This window comes from Varroa destructor, unplaced genomic scaffold (assembly GCF_002443255.2).
Source record: "Varroa destructor unplaced genomic scaffold, Vdes_3.0 BEIS01000004.1, whole genome shotgun sequence".
NCBI lineage: Eukaryota > Metazoa > Arthropoda > Arachnida > Mesostigmata > Varroidae > Varroa > Varroa destructor.
The window spans coordinates 550,787-570,869 of record NW_019211457.1 but is presented as its reverse complement, the minus strand read 5'-3'; the positions used below and the strand labels follow the sequence as shown (position 1 = coordinate 570,869).

The 20,083-nt window shown below is 41.6% G+C and overlaps 1 protein-coding gene across 1 annotated transcript in view; it reads left to right on the top strand.

The window, feature by feature from the left end:
- The first annotated feature begins 17,330 nt into the window (after positions 1–17,330).
- LOC111249948 (uncharacterized) overlaps positions 17,331–20,083 on the top strand; it is an 82,592-nt gene continuing 79,839 nt past the window's right edge. Inside the window, exon 1 of the mRNA XM_086987201.1 lies at positions 17,331–18,714. The gene's annotated coding sequence lies outside the window, so the exon portion shown is untranslated. The remainder of the gene's footprint in view (positions 18,715–20,083) is intronic.

Here is a 20,083-nt window from a genome sequence, read left to right as displayed (position 1 = left end):
CGGAGAATAAGGTTAATTGCAGCGATGGGCGTGGTGCTATACCATAATAAAACGGCTGTAATAGATTCGACCTCGGAAGTCCGAACTCGTTGCAGGTTAAGTTCACACAGAAAGAAATCAGCCGTCTGAAGCATTTACTTAACTAAACATAAGACTTAAAACATTTATCTAGCAATGAAGACTTTATAACACTAAGCGGGTCATCTTGGATGGATCAACTTAGGAACAGCTTTGTTGACGTGTGGTCCTGACTCGAGGAGATAATGCTAGGACGTGAACAACATGGCTAAGGAGTTTGGTCATTAATTTTGAAGGCTTTCTTGTTACCATAAGTAATCCTACCTATAGCATGACGAAAATTCGTGGAGCTGTGTCTTTTACACAATTAGAATGCTAACAGCCACTTGGTCTGAGGCTCGTGATCATCGCTTGAAATGCGGGTTCTAAAATGTAAATACACTTGTATGTATGGATACTTAAAGCGTTTTTTGAATGCTGGCCCATCCTTCATAGTGCCATCGGCTTTTTAGCACGCCCAAAAAGCCTGCTATCATTGTTATATTATATATTGTCGTGGTAGATCACAGCGTCCCGTATTGGAGTATCCTCAAGCTTATCGTTTACACGACGCTTCATATGGAAACGATGTTCATCTATTTCATTAAATTGAATTCAATTACCTTGGCTCACGTACGAAAATCATGCATGTTTTTGTCAATATTCGACACATCGAGCACGACAGGCACATTGATACCACGCAAAAATAGATTCTGTGCTTTATTTCTATTTAGCAATCCTTGTATGTACTTCTATCAACTTTTTTTTTCGATTTCCGTCTAGTTAATTTCTTTGGTCTCCCAACGACGTCAAATCAATAAAAGCGTTGAACAGCAACAATCACAAATCCCGTTCTAGGTTTGTTAGGGCGTTGCAGCATGGCTTTATCGTTGGAACCATGATAGCGTTCTTTGGCTTGTATCTTTTAGATAGGCTTAGAAGATAGGGGGCAAAACGAAAGCTATCTGCGCGTTTCGTAAAAGGTATCAATCGAATTAAAGTCTGATTTGAAATTCCCATTGTGCTAACAGCGATAGCGGCTGAGACAGCGGTCACTAGTCACCATCAGCAAATTCAAACTGTGAAGAAATCGCACACTCGTGTCTAGCACTTGATTTGATAGGAAGACATTTTTCCACTACTGATGACTGCTTGCGCGTCCCGCCATCGCCATGCCCGTGGGCAACAAAGATATTTGTTCAATTAAATCTCGTGTGAGTTACGGGCATTTAAGATCTCACTCCCGCAGGAGCTATGCTTCATGATACTGGGCAGATAGGTGTAGACAGCAAATTCGGCTACATTTGTGTAAATCTATCGAACCACGTGCATTATCAGGTTCGTAATTCATCGTGGTTCGATCCATTTTTACTTGGTTGTCTATTGTTATCGTTCCTTTGGAGGTTCTTCAGGGCTCGGACTTCCGTTTTCGACGCTACCTTTTTCTTTTTAGCTACCCCCACTTCTGTTTCGAGTCGTCACCTTTCCGGTGCTGCAGACGACTGTCCTCGTTACTTTCTCATCTTCTTTCTTGAAACTGCCCACACTATAGCACCCGCGAACTAGTGTAACAACACACATCCCTGAACCGTGTTCGCAGCCGCGTTCCGCATTCGCCTTATCATTGTCACTCCTTTCGTCGTGCAGACAATATTCGTTATAGTTGACTTCTTTTGTCCGCGAACAACTCAATTTGCATTTAGATCAACACCCCAGCACGTCAAGGTGCCGGTGTCCACGTGCAAGCGTAGGGCCAGGCTGCTCAGCAGTCCTATGCTGTAGTTCAGCCTCTGCCATAACAGACGGCACTGTATTCCAAGTGTTTTGAACTACTATCAAAGGACAAGTTGACAAACGCGAGTTCCGTCGAGGAAAACGCACTCCGCAGTGATCCAGTGCTTCTAAGCCTAGCCTGCAGGGCATCAACGTTAAATTATGCTCGTGACACTGGATTAGTTAGGACGAATCCATGTCTCACAAGCTACCCATGCGCCAATGTCTATAGCCAAGCTCGCGGAGCCGACAACCGTGCGACAAAAGCTTACATGAGTAAAATAATGTAGAGGTTCTCGGGAAGCCTGACTATGTCGCATGTCCGTACTGTTGTCTAAGAAGAAAAAAGAAGGGTTGGGGGTTGCAGGGTGTTTTGGGTTTTCTGCTCGGACGAGAAAAGCGTTTTTGCTACTAAGCAACAGTAAAGAAAACGACTTGAATTCAGCTCGAGGATGGTGGGAAACTCAAAGTCGCGCTTTGTTGTTGCTGCTGCCGAAAAAAAAACCGCCTCGAGTTTGGAATTCTTCCTTAACGTCGAATTCAGCAAGACGTCGGAAAGCAGGGTACAAACACAACAGGAAGGTCGCTAAGTTTGTAAGGAGGAAAATATAGAAGGAAAAAATAGCATCAAGAAAAACTTGGTACATATTGATTAATCGAATTTCTCCAGGAGGGATCAAGATACGGGGTGATATGGATTGGGCGACGTCTCTGAAGAATCTATTTCGAGTGTTAAAGCACGGCTCCGGATGGCTTTGTATTAACAGATCTTGTTTGGAATGGAATGGAAAGAACGTATTTCTTCGAATCGTGTTTAACTTCTGGTCTATATTTATTTTGAAATGTTTCATACGTCCGAAAAGTGTACGACTTAAGACATCGATAACTAGCGGAAAATTCGTTTGTATTTTTTTTCTGGTTAAAAAATATAGCTTTTTTTTTCTAATAAATACTTAAAAAAAGAAATACTTCTGCCTGTCTATACCGAGCTCTGTACGGATTATTAATAACCTATCAGGTAATCACACGATCTTCTGCCGCTGGACCAATAGGCTGAACGCGTAGTTAATATATTGTTAACTTTTCCAATTTGCAGCAGATAGAACAGAATATACTGCAGGCATTGTATCCTATCGCCTATAAGATACACTTGAATGTATGCTACATGCATGGGCAGCGCGCGTTAATAAGAATTGGAAATAAATAAGAATCGTTCTCTTTATAGATTTGTTCGCTGGCAGACGGAAGCCTCACATAGAGCAGTAGCATTCTGCACGATCTGTTTACGCAATTTTAGCTGGTACTGTATCCACGGGTGCTCTTAGTAATTAAAATTGCATATACTTAATAATGATTAGTTAGTACATTTATGGTTTATTCCACATGTATATGCTCCTTTTTTGTGTAGTTTCTACAAGGCGGTGCCTACTTGGTAACGCGTGAGCTCTGAGATCGTCAAGTAATTGCCTGTAGTTCTGAGGGACGCATCCGACTCTGCGCGGCCTTCAACTTTTCGCAACAAGACTTGCTACTTATAGTTACCTATTTTTTCTCTTTGGGCTGAGCGTGCCATAAGACAAAATGCCATTTCATGTTGTGTTTGCGAAGTGTCGATTGTACCTTAGAAAAAACCTTTGAATTTGATAACATTGTTCATTGATCTTAAATATCTTTTGGCATTTACTGTTTACCCAAAGACGAGGAGAAATAACTAGTGGGCATGTAACAATTTTCGATTTTCCGCATCATAAATTAGTACGTTACAAAGAAATTGAGGACATAATAAATTGTTTTCTTTTTTTGCCGTCCCCTGGTCTCAGAGCGGCATGGCCTATTCTGGTTCGGTCGTTGTTCTATGGCGGCCTTTGTTTATTTATTTGATTAATTTTTATTTTTCCGTAACTGAAAGCATCCAAAGTCGGGAAGCTACGAGGCACTCGAGCCAAGATTCGGCCTGGAAAAAATTTTACTCTGCTTGATTTTTTTTCTGCTAACTGAAGTTTATTCCCCAGGTCTCCATTGATGAGAAAACACATAAGCTCTAATTGTCGCAGCAACAAGACCCGCCTACATAGATGTTGTTCTAAAGCGAATATCCTTAAGCAACATCCTTGTCGCATTACTTCGGACAGTTCTATAAACGGCCTTTAAATTAGGCTTCAGTCTTTGGCACGTCCTGGTTCAGTAATGTTCGACCGGATTCGTTGACAGTATCGCAATAGTTACAAAAATAGTTGGTTAGTCCATATGGATTAGATAGATCTGTAGCTTAATGGGTAATGTGTCTGCCCTGCTAATCTTAGGGATACGCTGCGGTCTAAGTTCTGACCCGATCATAGACGGAGAGACACTTCGTTTCGTACTAGGAGTTAGCCGTCTGATAGGACGCCTAACGGCGACACTGGACGCAAAACTCGAAACGTTATCCTCAATCACTGCCTGTATAGCTTCTTTGTTGGACGTTTTTATGAGTAAGCTTGTAAATGATTAGGTAATTGCAATTGTTGCTACGCAAAGGCAGATCGTACTAAAGAAATAATCGATTGTTATAGTGAATTACCGTTAGCAGCACGCACTATGGCTGGAAACGTACATTTTGCAGACGATGATTGACACCATATTTTGAAGTGCTTCCTGAAGTCAGCATGGCGCCTTTGAACACGTATCTCATGTTTCTCTAAAAGCTGACGCTATTATGAGAATCGTTATCTGTCATTCAAATGGCTAATGCGCTCCATCAAATGACCTCGGCCATTTTGGCTCATGGTCAGACCTTCAAATATGCTTTACGCGTAGCACCTCGCACCATTCGCAAAGTGGCAGAGATGATACTAAATAAATTCGAAGAAGTACGACCTGTCTTACTAGAGAGAAGTCTTCATTCGATTCAAGTCTACGTTCATGTGCTTCATTCGAAACTTAGAAACCAATCATTGGCTTTTACCTTATTGGCCGTCCGCTTACAAAGCCTTTTCGCACGTAACACTCAAACATTTCGTTTAGTTTAAATCTCAATACAACTCTGCATCTCATTATTGAGTTAACTGAATGAAATTTGTGTTACTCAAGGATTGCTATTACGTCTGGCTCTCGTTTTAGCTTTCACAAATCGACATTTCGGTACTTTCAGCGGTCTTGCTAACCCGGTGTCAAACCGGTGATCCGGTTATCTTCTTGAAAAGGCAACACGGGTGTATCTATTGTTCATTTTTACGCAAATCGTTCCTTACGCATACCATAAACCAGTTATGGTATCGTAGCCCTCCGTCAGAAGGGTTAGGGCTTACATAATTGCAAACAGATTGAACCGTGGTGCTACAATCTTAGAATTGTCATTGGAGAATAGACGGCTGAGTTTTCATAATTCGGGAACCGTGGTTTTTAACACAGACACTGATGTATTAAATTGGGTGTGTGCACGGTAACAACCTTCCTTTCAAATTAATTCGTTTCCACTGACTTCTCGCAAATTCTCTGTCAGTTTAAGATGCTAATTTATAAAAAAACAGCGAAAAACAGCCGCGAATTTCGAAGAAAACGAATCCAATAAAATGATTAAATATCGTTTTCTTCACTGTCGTTCTATGAAAAAGGCAAAGAATGTTTTCCCATACAGAAAAGACTTTTCAGATCAGCAGTGCTTGCCTCGTAAGTTGAAGTTACTTTCGAAGGTCAATTTAATGGCGCACAGCAGTACCCATACATGTGCTTTTGTAATTTGTCATTCCGTAATTTGTCTTCCTTTTTGTTCATCTCGATGCGTTATGGGGGTACGACCTGGTACCAGACTGTGTCTCTGTCTCGTAGATTAATAGCAGTACGCATGACGTCGCGGATTTCACACAATGGGCTATTAATCACTGGATAATTTTAATGCTACATCAATGAAATATTATTTATCATGAAACATAGAAAAAACAAAAAATAAAAAAAAAAAACCTATTACTCAAAGTAGAACGTGCACATGAGGATTGTTTACTTTAAATATCGATCCTGCAATACAAATACCTGCTGTTTACGCTCAATGCTGACTAAACCATTCCGAGATCTTAAAGCTATACCTAAGTAAATTTACTTGCTTTTTCGTCTTCTAAGTTTAAAGATTTTTTTCTTTGTTAGCTTTCAATGCTTGAAATATAAAAAAAAAATATTGAAAATCTAATAGTTGGAAAATAGTTAATTTCACATTTGATAAATACATCGCTAACGGCTATATACACTCTTTTTCTCGGCCTAGCTATTCTCTATACCCGAGCAAATCAAAGCTCCAACGTAGGTTAGAGAAGGTCTTTTTGACGTACACCTATTGCGTGCCGATTGGCCTAGGTAGTAGCGCCGGGATCTTAAAATCAAAAAGCCTTCGTTTGATGCGTTGCAGTACTTCAAAATCTGTTCAGTAATTAAATTATAATATATTAAATATACTGAGTCTTCGTGAAGAACTTAGTTCACCGAGTGTCTATTACAGTCTTTTAAAAGTACAGCGTTTTGCGATTTTTTCAAGCAAATTCAATGTCATTGTAGTTGGACCGAATTCCTAGATGTACGTATTCCCGTCTCCTGTTACTTATGTTAAAAAGGCCGGTTTCAGTTTTATCCACGAACAAATAAATTAATAAACAAAACCAACATTGAACGATACACTACCGCTACGTAGTTAATTTTCCCACTAATTACCTTTCGATTCGTCCGCATTTTTATATGGCCTGTTTGAGATGAAATCTCCGTCTCTCTCTATCTTCATATCAAGATCAGCAGTTCCGGCGAAACAGAAGGCCCAGTCCGAGAAAACAGAGTGTGCAACAGGCAATGATGGGCAGGGTTTTTTTTTTCTCTCAAGATTGAATCACTCCGTACAGACCAGCAACTATATGTATGGAAATAGCAGCGTCGATGCACAGCCGTTCTCTAACTTGTCATCATCTAGCGTGGCTGCCGGCATATCGCTGCGGTTCCTTCTGGGGATCAACGCGTAGTACGAGTTTGCTCACTGGTGGAAGCTGAGGGATAGTTCTTCGTCCGCTAAAACATCAACTTCGGCAGTGCTGAGAGCAATGGCATCAATGAAAGAGGTTCACTTCCTTAAGCCTTGCTTCGTCTTAATGATAGAGCTGATGAATGAACAAAAGAGATTGAGCAAGGGTAACGAAGGATCTTTGTCTTTTGCCACAATGGCATAAGGTCTTTTTGGTGGGAGGTTAATACTAAGAACTGTGGGGCGTAGGACGTAAGGGCGTACCAAGACCAGGGTTACTTGAGGTAAAGTAAGAATTAGAGCTAAGAGTTAAAAATTAAGGAAGTATGGATAGCATGGGAATGAAGTAACGTCCAACGGTGTATCGGATCTGCGGGAGTCTTGGTAGAACTTGTTGAGTCTATCTAAGACGGTGCTCGATACGATGCAGGGCAGATCGAGTCGAAACTATGATTCAAAAGGTTTTTTGTTAACTGGAAAATTATCCTTTCGGTGTTTACGATGAACAAAGATCAATGTCAGAGAGTGGCACATATATCCGTTGCAAGATATCACCCAATGGCAATTTCCAAATGGCGCAGGGTTAGAGGAAACTTTCACATTTATGATAATTCTTAGTGCTCACACATTTTGAATAAGAAACATCGTTCTCTTTCTTAACACAACGAATAAAAAGACAGTCGCACATCTGTGGCTGCTTAGTATGCCTAAGCAAGCTCAGTGTGGGCAAGCATATTTACGAACATCAGCCATTAGGAGGTCATAACGCTCAAATGGTATCTGTAAGCAATATTCATTCACCGATTTTCGGCCTGACACCGCGATATGTAAATAAGCAAAGGCAGATAAAAAAAAAAATCTATTGTATCTTCGGGGGAATGCATCTTTGCGCTAAACTTTCAGCCCAATGTGCTAAGCTTGTCTGACCTTAGCTACAACTTGGGATTAGCTTAGTATGACAAACAATCTCGCACACGTATCATATTGACATACGAACACTAGCTCATAACTGTACAATTGAATGTTTCAAATTTGACCGCCACTATTGTCTTAGTAAAGTATTGCTTGCAAGTTCATCCACGCTGCTTTTCGAGCCGCAACCGCCATCTGTCCATAAGTCTTGTAGGCAAATATGTTACCACAGCACAAGTACAGGGACGAAATCTTGTGCTCTGCTAAATGCATCCTGTGGAAAGACCTGAGAGGCATTTTCATCAGTTATTCACGTTGGCACTTTCGTTTCGTCTGCTCTGAACATCGATCTTGTACAGGTGTACATATAAAGGGCATAAGTTTTGTAGTGACCAAGGATTGTAGGACCTTGCTGTGCACATGGCCATCGCATACTGAGTTGTCACATAGAGGCACGTAGCGGTATCCGACGAATATCTGCAGGGTTTTTGCGCAGAAAGCGTTTCTCTGTCGATTTTGAGTTATGCGTATATTCTCTCAATCGTCTCGATGTGTCCAATAATCTGACAACATGTAGTGTGTGGGGGACTTCTACAACGCTCCGAAGCTTAGGTCGAACGACAGCAAGCCTACCCAAGATGAGGGTTTTTCGTACAAAAGAGACCAGGCACATCTTAGTTCTCATGGACCTGCTAACGCGGAAAAATTTGCCGTATTTACTGAGAACATACATGCACGCTGTGTTAGTTGTTCAAACTGAACGACGCTAACTGATTCTATGTTTTTAATCTTCATATCGAAAAGTGAATTTTTTTCCTTTACGTTAAACTAGACTTGAGACTTTTTGCTCTATCCTACAGCATGTGCTAGCATGCAAAACACCTACATCCAACCTACTATCTACACCATATTCGACTTGTGAGCATTGTAACATAGCTCTGTCAGAGACTGTAAAAAAACGCTAGCAAAACAGCCTGTACGCCATACTCGTCAATCCGAGTCCAACACTAAATATGACGCCGATCTTATACAGATGATATGTATGGATATGAACGTATGGATACGTTGTAAAAAATCGAATTCAACGAGAACATTGAGTAACAGTGAGAAATCTGCGGCGCGGGGGACGAAGAAACACGCGGTACCCACGTATATCCGATTGTACTGCTTTGGCACATAATATATGCCAATATAGAAGAATGGAAAAAAGTAACATTAATTTGTACATGAGACAGAAGTGTAAAAGAAACAGAGTCCGATCTGATTCTAAGACGTATCGGCAATGCGAAAACGATTGGCAAAACTTACATCGTTCTATTTTGCCCCGTTCCACAGATTAGTTGATAATCTTTCCGTGCACAATAGATATAGTGCGCGATAGACGTTTCATACGACGGCGTATATTGCCTTCACTGTTACTGAGAAAAAAAGGCTAAGATTCATTTAAATGTAGGAATTGAATGAAGAATCTAAAATATCGATGCTTTTGCACCTTCGCTACGAAGTTTCGATTGAAAATAAGAAATTGACTTCGTTTTATTAACACGGGTTGTGTGGTATGTGACGTTAGCAAGATTCGAAGCACAAGGTTCTGGCCCTTTTCAGCTAAAGGCCTGACCGTTTAAGCCACTGTATCGACAACAACGACGAAAAGTATCGGGTATTTCAAATGTTGAGTTAACAAGAGGACGTTTTTAGAATATAGAAGGTTTGAAGACCATCAGGATAGCAAGTAGAACGTTTTCACGAGGGTTCATCGAAACAAGGGTCGAAATTCGAAAGTAACTTCACCATCTGCTACGTAGATAAGTGCATATCGAACGCTATAATATGTGGAGGAGCTTAACCAATTCAAAAGGTATGGACAGAGACCGTTCGATATCGCATTCTAACTAGAAACTGGAAAAAACTTCATAGTTTTTTTTTACAGTGCTGCTTTACGGTGCAATTCGTTGCATGTGAGAATTAATAAAAAAACGTCTACGATATCTTCTTAGTGCACTGAATTTTACGTTAAACTTTACTCCTTCAATTGTTGAAACAGTTGCGGCAGGAGACGAAGTGTGTGTACGCTCAGTATCGAACCTAGGCCACGACGTGTCCTTAAGCTTCGTAGGAAGACACGTTGCCGTTGCATTACCGCGCGGGGCGAGAGTATGCGGCCTGTGGAACCAAGATATAACAGCCAATGAGCAAAAATGGCTTCCTTCCGTCGTGTAATCGCAAAAAAACATTTAATCCATATTCATCAATTGATTACTTTATTATTTATATTTATTAGATACTTGAATTATTTTAACAAATGCTAGTATGCAGCTTTTACTTTGGGTAGTATGCATGTGACGTATTCATTCAACGTACTTGTCAGGCACAGGCCTTGGTCACTGAATTCCTACAAAGGTAGGCCAGCTGTGTATAGAACTATGCTAATGCTGATTTAAATGACTGGACTGCAATTAGTCTCTCGCGCTTCTTATGAACGGCCTTGTAGATGAGCAAGGCAAAGGAGGAAAAACGATGCAGATCTAACTCAATAACTACTTAAGGTTGCCGCATATTCAAGCTAAGCCCCTAGCACAACTATTCCGTTTAAACATCTTATTGTTATTGACCTTCACTCTCTGATGGCAATCGACCTCGAATGTAGACCTGCTCGCTTTTTGTCGCGCTCCTTCGAACGCTTCGTGTAAAATCGTGCCTCGCCGAACAAAGTGGGTATGAGCCTCTGGATTGTCTGCTTGCCTTCAGCGTAGTGCCCTTGTGGCAGTGCGTCTGCTCCCTGTAAATGTTAGTGGTACATTTTTCGTGTTGAAACTTTATAATGACGGCATATTTCACAAGCGACTTCCTTCTTGCCATGTACACGATATGAGGACCGTCATTGTCTAAGATATTTTTGATATAATCTAAGAAACCGACTCCGAGTATAGACTCTTATTTTCGATTCACCAAGAGGTGGGGTACCGTAAAGCGGTCATAAACAGTCTCATAGTACCTTAACTTAAAACAGTAAGTAAACTAAAACACTTACTATTGTACAACCTTGAGTTGAGCGTACTCTTATTTAAGTGCACCAACTTTGAAGGTTAGGTTATATTCGCATGCTTTAATCATACGAGCAATAAATGTTGCCAAACTTCGTCATACTGAGTGGAAATCTACATTTTTCCAATGGCGACTCACACATAATTACAACTCCATTAGTCTCTCAGTGAACAGACCCCGATTTTGACCACTATTTCGACGAAAAGTAACATGCTGCATCTTTTAGCATGCTTGAGCTACATCCTATTTCCAGTCCAGTTCAGTGTACACCGTTCACCTGGCTTCGATCTGAAGGCCGATGAATTGGTGAACACTATTTATGCGAAGACATCGCCGTTAAATACCTTCTGCACACTATTAAAAGAGATTTTAGACACCAGTTTGGATGGCTTCGCTCGAAAAGATATCGGCCATTTTTCCTTCTTTACCCCTCTAGCACATTTCCCTTCTGTCAATCGAAACGCATAGCTGTCACTTCATCTTCTAACTGAAGGTCTCGTGAAAAAGATCAATAGCTGTGTGCTTCTGCCTTCAAGCGGTCAGAAACAATGAGATGAATCGCCGAAAACTAGCTTAATATTGACCCGAACAGCAACATCATAGCTGAGTGCCATCTACCAGTTGATCCTTGGGAGCTGAAAAAGTAGTTGGATACCGAACTGTCAAAGAAAAGCGGTGAGAACGATCGGATCAATATTGACGTTTGTTCCTTTAATTTATCAAGCCAGTTAGACTTCCTTTCGAACACCACACTTTTCTCGTTAGATCTGTGTGGATTTGCGTCGATTTCAAATAAGCGATAACCGCTGACATTGATTTACTGATCGGATCTTGGCGGTGGTTCGGGCTGACTGTTCTTGAGAGAGACAAAACATCTAAGACCCACGATATGGAAGATCAGCTAAAAAATTGACGCGTTAACAAACAGCGTTCTATTTCCTATAGCTAAGCAGATAGAGAAACTCTATTGAAGGAAGCCGATGCGGCCACGTTCGACTGGCTGTTTTTACATTGTTATGATACTGTGTGGATGATCGAATGAGCGATAACCGTATAAGTTTATTATTCGATATTGGTGCCTACCGTCGTCCTGATATTGCAGTACTTACTACTAAATATATGCGCTTGCTTATTAAAGATAGGGGACACGAAGTGATCCGGGTTCAAAACTGGACATAGACACAAGATCTGTTTACCATTGTGAGCAAATACCTGTCTCTAGCAATGCTTAACTAGGATAGTAACACCAGAAAGCAAAAGTCGAGATATTTGTGAGCATAGATAAGTACGGTACAATCTGTACCAATAATGGAAGTTGTTTGATGATTTCACGTTCTGTTTCAAACTTCCCCCCATGTCTGATGTTCCTGTTGTATATATACGAGAAAATTTCTCCGGTCTCGTTATTAGCAGGCAAAGGTAGCATCACGCATTACATTAAGAAAACACCGCAGAGAGATAGGTAACGGCAACTTAATCGAATTCGGCAACTATGTCTTGCATCGACAGCTGACTTGCGCTCGCTTAACAATGTATCCTCGAGAGTACAACAACAACCGCCGCTCACCAACAGCAACACCTGTTAGCAAACTTTTCAAAAAAAAATAGGCTAAACGCCTGCACGGCCATCTTTTCAAAATCCACCTGAGGAGACACCTGCATTGTGACCTTCAAGCAGGTATGTTATCACACCTGCCTGCAAACAAGCAGGACCGCTGGTTACACCCGAAATTTTTCCAGTGCCCAGCACAATTGTCTGATGAACACAATGGCGATTATCAATTTATTTAGTTATTCCTATTTGAAATGGTCCAGGGGGCCCGAGGAGCAGGAAGCATAAGAAGCTTCATTCAAACAACAATGAAACATTATCCGAATGAAATAATAACACTAAACTAAATCACTGATCTTAACAGGCTGTTCTGCTGTCTGATCGGCAGGTTTTTTTCGGGCGTGAACGTGTATAAGTCTGAACTAGTTGTACAGTTTGTGTTACCGTTCCCGGCTCACTAAACCCATGAAGTAGCTCGGCGAAAATATTTCGCTCAGCACTGAAAAGTCCCGCAACAATTCTAGTGTGTATAGTTACATCGTGAGAGGTCGTGCTCGTTGCTCTGTCTTTTCTAACGAACTTGGTTTCGTCCTTTCGGGCAGGGTAGTGTTTTTTTCTTCTTCTTCTTCTTACCGGAAGGTAGCGGCAGTAGTGGTGGGAGGTCCCTTCTGCGCAGACAGAAAAGGGAAACGGCCACTGTCGGTTCGACGCAATGTCGAGTGTCGAAAGGTTGATTATTGTGAACGTTACCGGGAACGGTGAATGTATAAAATTTACTATGAGGAGTAAAAGTCTCAGACCTCTGTTGAATTAGTATAACACAGTAATTAGACAGCTCGAGCCGAAAGATTGAAACGTTCCACTCCATGTACCGGTGGAAGCCATTATACCTGCACGACAAGTCAATGCACTTTTTACTAACCGATAGGCCCAAAGAAAGCTCGGTAACCACCTCCAGCAGGAGGCAGTGATGTACTGTTACGGTGTTCATCCCTATTGCTGCATCACCAGTAATACTCTACTCGAAATATATACTATATATAAATAATTGTTATCAACATCTACCAGTCGCTACTTTCTGCTCTTCATTAATATTGTTTTCATTGCCCTGTTGCCGCTTCCTCCATATTTCTCGATAGTGATACACGACTTACAAAGTCAAACTAATATAGGAAACTACTATATTGGCTTGTCGAAAAAGATCTCACCGTTTTTCTAGCTAGATTGGCTTTAAGGCCAATGGAGTCGTCGTAACCCTAATTTGAAAGCTGATTTAGCAAATGTAAAGCGCAATAAAATTACTGGAAATTCTCTGTTCAAGCATAAAATAAAGTGCTTCGAAGACGAACAAGGTTCCTACGGAAATTACCTGTTCTTCTTAATACTATGATTACAATACAGGTACAAATGCTGCCCCGGTCCACAAAAAAAAAATAGTGTTATTTAGGGTTATTTGAAGAACGAGGATGGTTCTATCGCTTTCGTTCTAAAAATCTCGATGTGGAAGATGCTTCTCGTAGTGGTAGACCAAGCATAGAGAAGGGTGACGACCTTGTTACGGAAATTATATAAGATTGGCACGTGAGCAGTCACGGTATCGACTAAGAATTAAATGTCTACCACAAAATAATCTTTTGTTTACAAACAAATACATGTTTGGATGCCACACAAATAATTCACTTGATCGTATTCCCATCTGCCAGATTCTATTACAGAAACAAAACAAAGTCAAGCCATTTTTAAAGCGGTCGACAAAAACTGTATCACAGGCGACAATATTGAGTAAATAAAGAATCTGTGCAAAAGCCTAGCTTGACGCCAAACAAGATGATGCTATATGTTCGGTAAGAGATCGTACGTTGCGAGTTGCCGTTACCTGTAAAAACGATCGATTCGGACCTCTACCGCCCACGACTGACAACATTACTAGGAATAGGCCAAAAAAAGGGAAAAAAAGTTGCCTCCTACCATTTTGGCTCATATGCACTTTTAGCTAATTAAGATATCTCGGAAATGGAGAGAAATTTCAGTGTATTCCGCCGTGTAGCGATGATCAAAATAGTAACCATCTCGGTCCCTATAGAACGCCTTTAACAGTGTTAATGTTGTTTTAATCGAGGAACGCAGAAACCACTTGATCGCACACGTAATATCGTTCTCAGCAGCTATAGAACTTCTATAGACAGTGACGTTACTGAATAAATAGCAGAAGGCAATCGATCAAAATGGCACATATGTGACTTAATAATATTGATTTAAGGTATGAAAAAAAAAATTCAAACGGCTAGTAGTTTTTTCGGCGACCCCATCTATATATATGGCATACAAACATTGTGCGACACAAATGCAATATAGGATGTGTATGCCTATGGCCTATATATGCAAGCACGAAGTATTCAGTCGTGGGTTCGCCAACTAGTGGGGTTCACAAAAACAGGCTGAAACGATGTGAATCTAATTCGTTATCATGCCACTCAAGAAGGCTTCTCTTTCCATACCCACTTGCTTGCTGTTCGGTCATTATATGTAAAAGAGGCCATGTGGACCTGCTTCATATAATGGTATGGTTTGTAATTTTTTTTCCTTCTAAAGAAGAGTTGTTTATATGCATGCCCCAATGAACGAAAAAAACTCCCAGGAGGGAAATACTCAATGCAATAGGAAGGCCTACTGCCTAAACATGTAGAAACGCTCAGAAGTTACTTTGCATAATTGTAGGATCCAGCTACAGTGGAACTATCACGCTGCATTTCACCTAAGGGATTCACAATGTGTCCTAGAAATGTCCTATTTGTTTATGATCTTATCGCTACCTGGCAAATGTGCATATACAAGGCAAGTATCAAATTTAACCACGACTCACCGCTTCTTCTTGGATGCTCATCCGTAATGTATGAGATGCTACTGATCACAATGGGATAACTGTGTATAATATCCGTACAAACAGAGCCGCGGCTAGAAGAGTGGAGACCAACCGAGAAGTTTGCGAACTTCCATATCCTCATTTGTTCTCATCGTCTAGCTCCAAATTCCTTTCACTGATATCAGCATCGATTCTACTCGCGGAATAGGTGAAATACCAATCTGGTGAATAAATGGTTTTACATACATACATACATACATACATACATACATACATACATACATACATACAGCTGCTCATCCTTATTCATTTATGCAAATTTAAATAATAGGTATTTTGCCACTCCTGTGTATGGGCAAGTTTTTTGTAGTCTCGGTATCTAAGCTGTACTGGCAATTCTTATAAAATCTCTGCCCCCGTCTGCACATCAATGTGCAGACGGGGGCATTTTATCGAATTTGAGGTAAGTTCGAGACGATTTCCACTCGTAGAATCGCCGCTATCGGTACGTGGATCCACGAACGATCCAGTCGCTCTCGGCGTCCGCTCGCCAATGTCTTTGTTATTCAGCATAGTCGCCCATTGCGTTAAACGTATTTAATTTGCGCCTGACCCGCCATTTCTACTTCGCGTGTCACCTCCGACTTGAGAGCTATTACTACGCCCGTTCCGTCGCTGTACCTATACTGAAACAAAAGTTCGACTCCAGAAATCAAATGCAATAGGCGCAGGTCCTTGCCTATGGAAATCGACAAGGCTCTGGATGACTATAGTACCGACTGCAATTTAACAAGATATAGGGTTTTTTTCATCGGTGTCAACGACATGATCCGGCATAAACATAATGATTATTATGTACTAGTTGCCGATCGGTTCAAAGGATTTGAATTGACATAAGTAACGAGCACCAATTAGGTTATGCATTAAACCTGTAACAGCTATTCAGATCACTGAATCATCATTTTCGAATTTATCAAGTGACAGCTGATAGTTTGCAACGGCCAATACAAACGGGTTGCATAGCTAACTAATATTGTCGCAGGGTTACATTACAGCTTATACAATCTCTTCTCAATCTTCTTTTACTATTTACAAGAAATAAGATAGTTCTTTTGTTTTAGTTACTTGTTGTTTTAATAACTACCTGAACAAGAACAGAAACGAGAATAGAACTCACGGTAATAATTGTATTTCTGTAATAGTCATCTTATCGTATGGTACTTCACCCTTAGTTCTCTTCCTTAGCTTTAGCTAGAATCAATAGTAAGTTTAGCGGCAAGTCTTCTAGATGGGGTTCGCAATTGATTTTTGAGAAAGCAATTGTCTGACAATGATCATTTCTAGATAAGTAAACTACGTGAAGATTAGTTTTTTTTGTGAAGCCTCTGCGTTTCGAGTTTTTATGTTCGGTATCATCGCTAGGCGTCACGAAGCGAAGTGTGTCTATGACTGAGCTCGAACGTTGTGTAACCTAACGGTGCAAAACCTCGTAGTGTAAGCAACCCGTAAAACAAATTCAAACGACCCAGCTTTTTACCTATGTCCATTCCTGGTCGTCTGTTCACCATATAAACCTATTATAGTTGTACAGAAACACCATATTCCCACTTCTTACCGAGTTTCTATTACGCTAGAAATCATCATTGCCGTTCTGATTAGATGTTTCCTTATTAAATCTGAGGACGAACCGAAGTGATCTAGAGTCAATCACGTTTTAGTTCATGCTGGGGGTCTTCTATCCTAATCAATGCTTGACTAGTGCGGTAACGAGAAACAAAATATTTATGACAGACATTGACATTCAAAACGTTTTTTTCGACCCCGTCGGAGCTGTGGGACCACATTTCAGTTCCCCCCACCGAACCAGAAAGTTTAACAAGTTCCACGCATGTTCAGTGCAGGTGACACACGACTAACTTGAACAACTGCAAATAAAGTTTGACCAAATGAAACCGCATCGACTTTGTGCAAACTGCGTCCCCCGACTTTCAGCACCCTCAATGCCGAATCGTTGTCCATTGGGGGCTCGTGTCTCCGTCGACAAACGAGTACACCCCTCGCCTTAGGACGTTCGCAGCGCCACCTGTGGTGGATATCTCTCCTCCACCAACGACGACAGTACGGGCGTGAGCGTAACGATAACCAGAGTCGGCTGTATGCCGGGTTGCGCTGAAGTCGAAAGACAGGGTTTAGGCAGGCGGTTAACCAGGAGCTAACGGGACCAGAAGTTGGGTTTACAGTCTTATTGCTTAGCTGCTTGGAAGTGCTGAGAAGTTGCGTGAGAAAGTTGATTGGACAGAAAAAGAAAGCGACAAATAATTCGAGATTTTTGATAAAGTAGAGTGGAAAAGTTTTGAGGGCCAACTGTGCCAGATGGGACGGAGAGGAACTAGAAGTTGTAGACATGACAAATGCTGTATTATGCCAGATTGCCTAATATGTTGTAGACGTGTTGAGTATTGATTGATTCTGCTAATTCGTTCGCCGCATCCTGAGACGTTTGAAAGGGCTCTAAAGGCTCAGTGTTAGTTTCAATCATCCGGAAAGTTTTGGGCGGCACGGCGCTTTTGAACAAGCAAACTTAGTAAGCAATAAAAAAATGATACAAAGAAAACTTTAAGGGGAATCGGCAAGTGGGGATAGGTTTGCCGCTTCCGTTGTGAAGGTCGCCAATAGCGTGCTAACACATATTCAGGTGTCATTTACGCCGCTATTTCAACGGCGAGATAATCTGAAATACCCGGCTATCTACGATGGTGTTTGTTAATAAGTGAGAAAAAGATAAGTGATTAAGTGACAAAGTGGACAAACTTGGATGCTGGGAAAACACATTTGTTTTTACTAAATTTATTGTTCCGCGTCAAGTTACTCCCGTTCTGAACCCATCCGCTGATAAGTTCGTAATCGTCATGATTTATAAATAGGCTGAGGTGCTACGAAAGGTCGCTCATGTAGACGCGTACTTGTCACACTGGTCGATAACTATGGTGAGACATGAGCATATTCTGCTTCGTTCTACTGCAATAGTAAGCACGAAAACCAGTTCGATTAGGCACCCCGTAGAAAGGCAAACCTACAGTGAATCATATTCAAGCAGCAAACAGCTGGAAAACATAAGAACGGCGAGCACTGATGTGTTCAAATACGTGCTACGCTAGCACGCTCATAATACCTGTTAGTTTTTTGTTCGAGTTGAGCCGATTAACAGGAAGTGAGCAAAGCTAGCGGTTACAGACATCTATTGTATACCGAGCAGTTTACCATAGCCCGGCGGAGTCCACTCTTGTGAGGATTTTTGCATTGTGCTTCCTACTATCTAACTTGTGCTAACTATAATCCCATGTGATCGTCATGTTGAGGTCGTGGAGCTTAGCTAGTGAGGCACCATCCAGCAGATAACCATATGGACAGTCGCACATTCTACTTGTTGCAATCTGCTCTGCTTTGTTCTGTCCTCGACACGGCCTCACCAGTCTTCGCCGAAAGCCTGATCCGGTTGTAGGTACCACGTCAACTTGCCTCTCTACGCAATCGCCGGTAAGTCAGAGTAGCCTGTACAACTATTATCAGGGTAAGTGCTCTCGTCAGTCTCACGCTAATAACACGTGGATTTGAATAATGCAGCACCAGTGGCGCTCCAGACGGAAGTCGGCAAAGAGGTACCAAGCCAGCCGTAAAGCTCCAGGGGCCAAACAAGTTTCGTGATTTCTTTTTTTCCCGCACATTCCCAGTCTCTCACATTATCCCTGTACTTTTCTCTGCGGTGCCATTTTGCGGTGTTTTTATTCGGCCGGAAGCGCCGAAGCGGTCTCGTTAAAAAAAATGCTCCCGCGCACGTTAAAGAAAGAACTAAGGCGAGGGAGGGTTTGGAGTGGGATGCAGTGAGGTGTAGGCAGGAGTGAGAAGAGAGTGAAGAAGAAGAAAAACGAGTGTGATGGAACGAGACAAAAGGGAACAGACATCTACGAATGCAAATGTGTGGTAATTAATTATGCCCGGAGTGCCGCCAGCCAGTAAGTCAACTTGCCAAAACGAAGGGCATTCGCAGGGCCACGTACGCTCCTTGGAGTACCAGAACGGAACGGTGGGAGGCGGGCGCTGTTAGGAAAAGAAAATAGTGAATAGAGTAAAGGTACAGCCGACGAACAGCAGGCAGACACAAGTCCAACTGGGGATATGTTCGGATTTCAAACAAAGAGGCTAGCAGGATGAGAGAGAGAGAGGGAGAGGGAGAGGGGGGAAATGGTACTCGCCGCATCCCTGTGGCCTGTGCTCACAGCCGTAAAAGAGCACTTGATGCAGTCGTGAGATATTGTTACGGTTTCGTTACAACGTAGCAAGTACAGAAGCCTTGTGATACCTTAAGTTCGTTCTAGAACAATACGGCGTTAAGGGAGGTAGTAGATTTAAGTAGCAAAGGACAGCCTGAAGCGCAAATGTATGTTTGTGAAATAGTTCTTTATAGGGGAAGGGACGAAATACTTATTATCATTTCATTCCTTCGGATCCGTTCGTTTCCAGATCATGAACGTGTGTCCTGTTGAACACTGTTTTCGCTCATAGGAAGTGGCTGGATTTTTGAGTAAAATTTAGAGCGCTACTGCAATTTCCATTAGGGCATCAACTCACACAGTAGGATTAGTGCAAGTAGATACGTATTTCCAACTTGACTTCCGCTATAGTGGGATAAACAGCCGAAAAAGTTTGTTGAATTCTAATTCTTTTTAGTGCTTTGACGGCTCAAAAAGTTTACACGTGCTTCTGTCAGCTTTCGCAACCGCGAAAACGATTTTTCTTTGTGAGCTTCACTCTATACTAGCCTCAACTAATAGTACGATATATGCGGGAGACGTTTGGTCACGTTCAGAAACAGGTCGCAAGCAAACGTTTTCCGGCTGACCGTTTT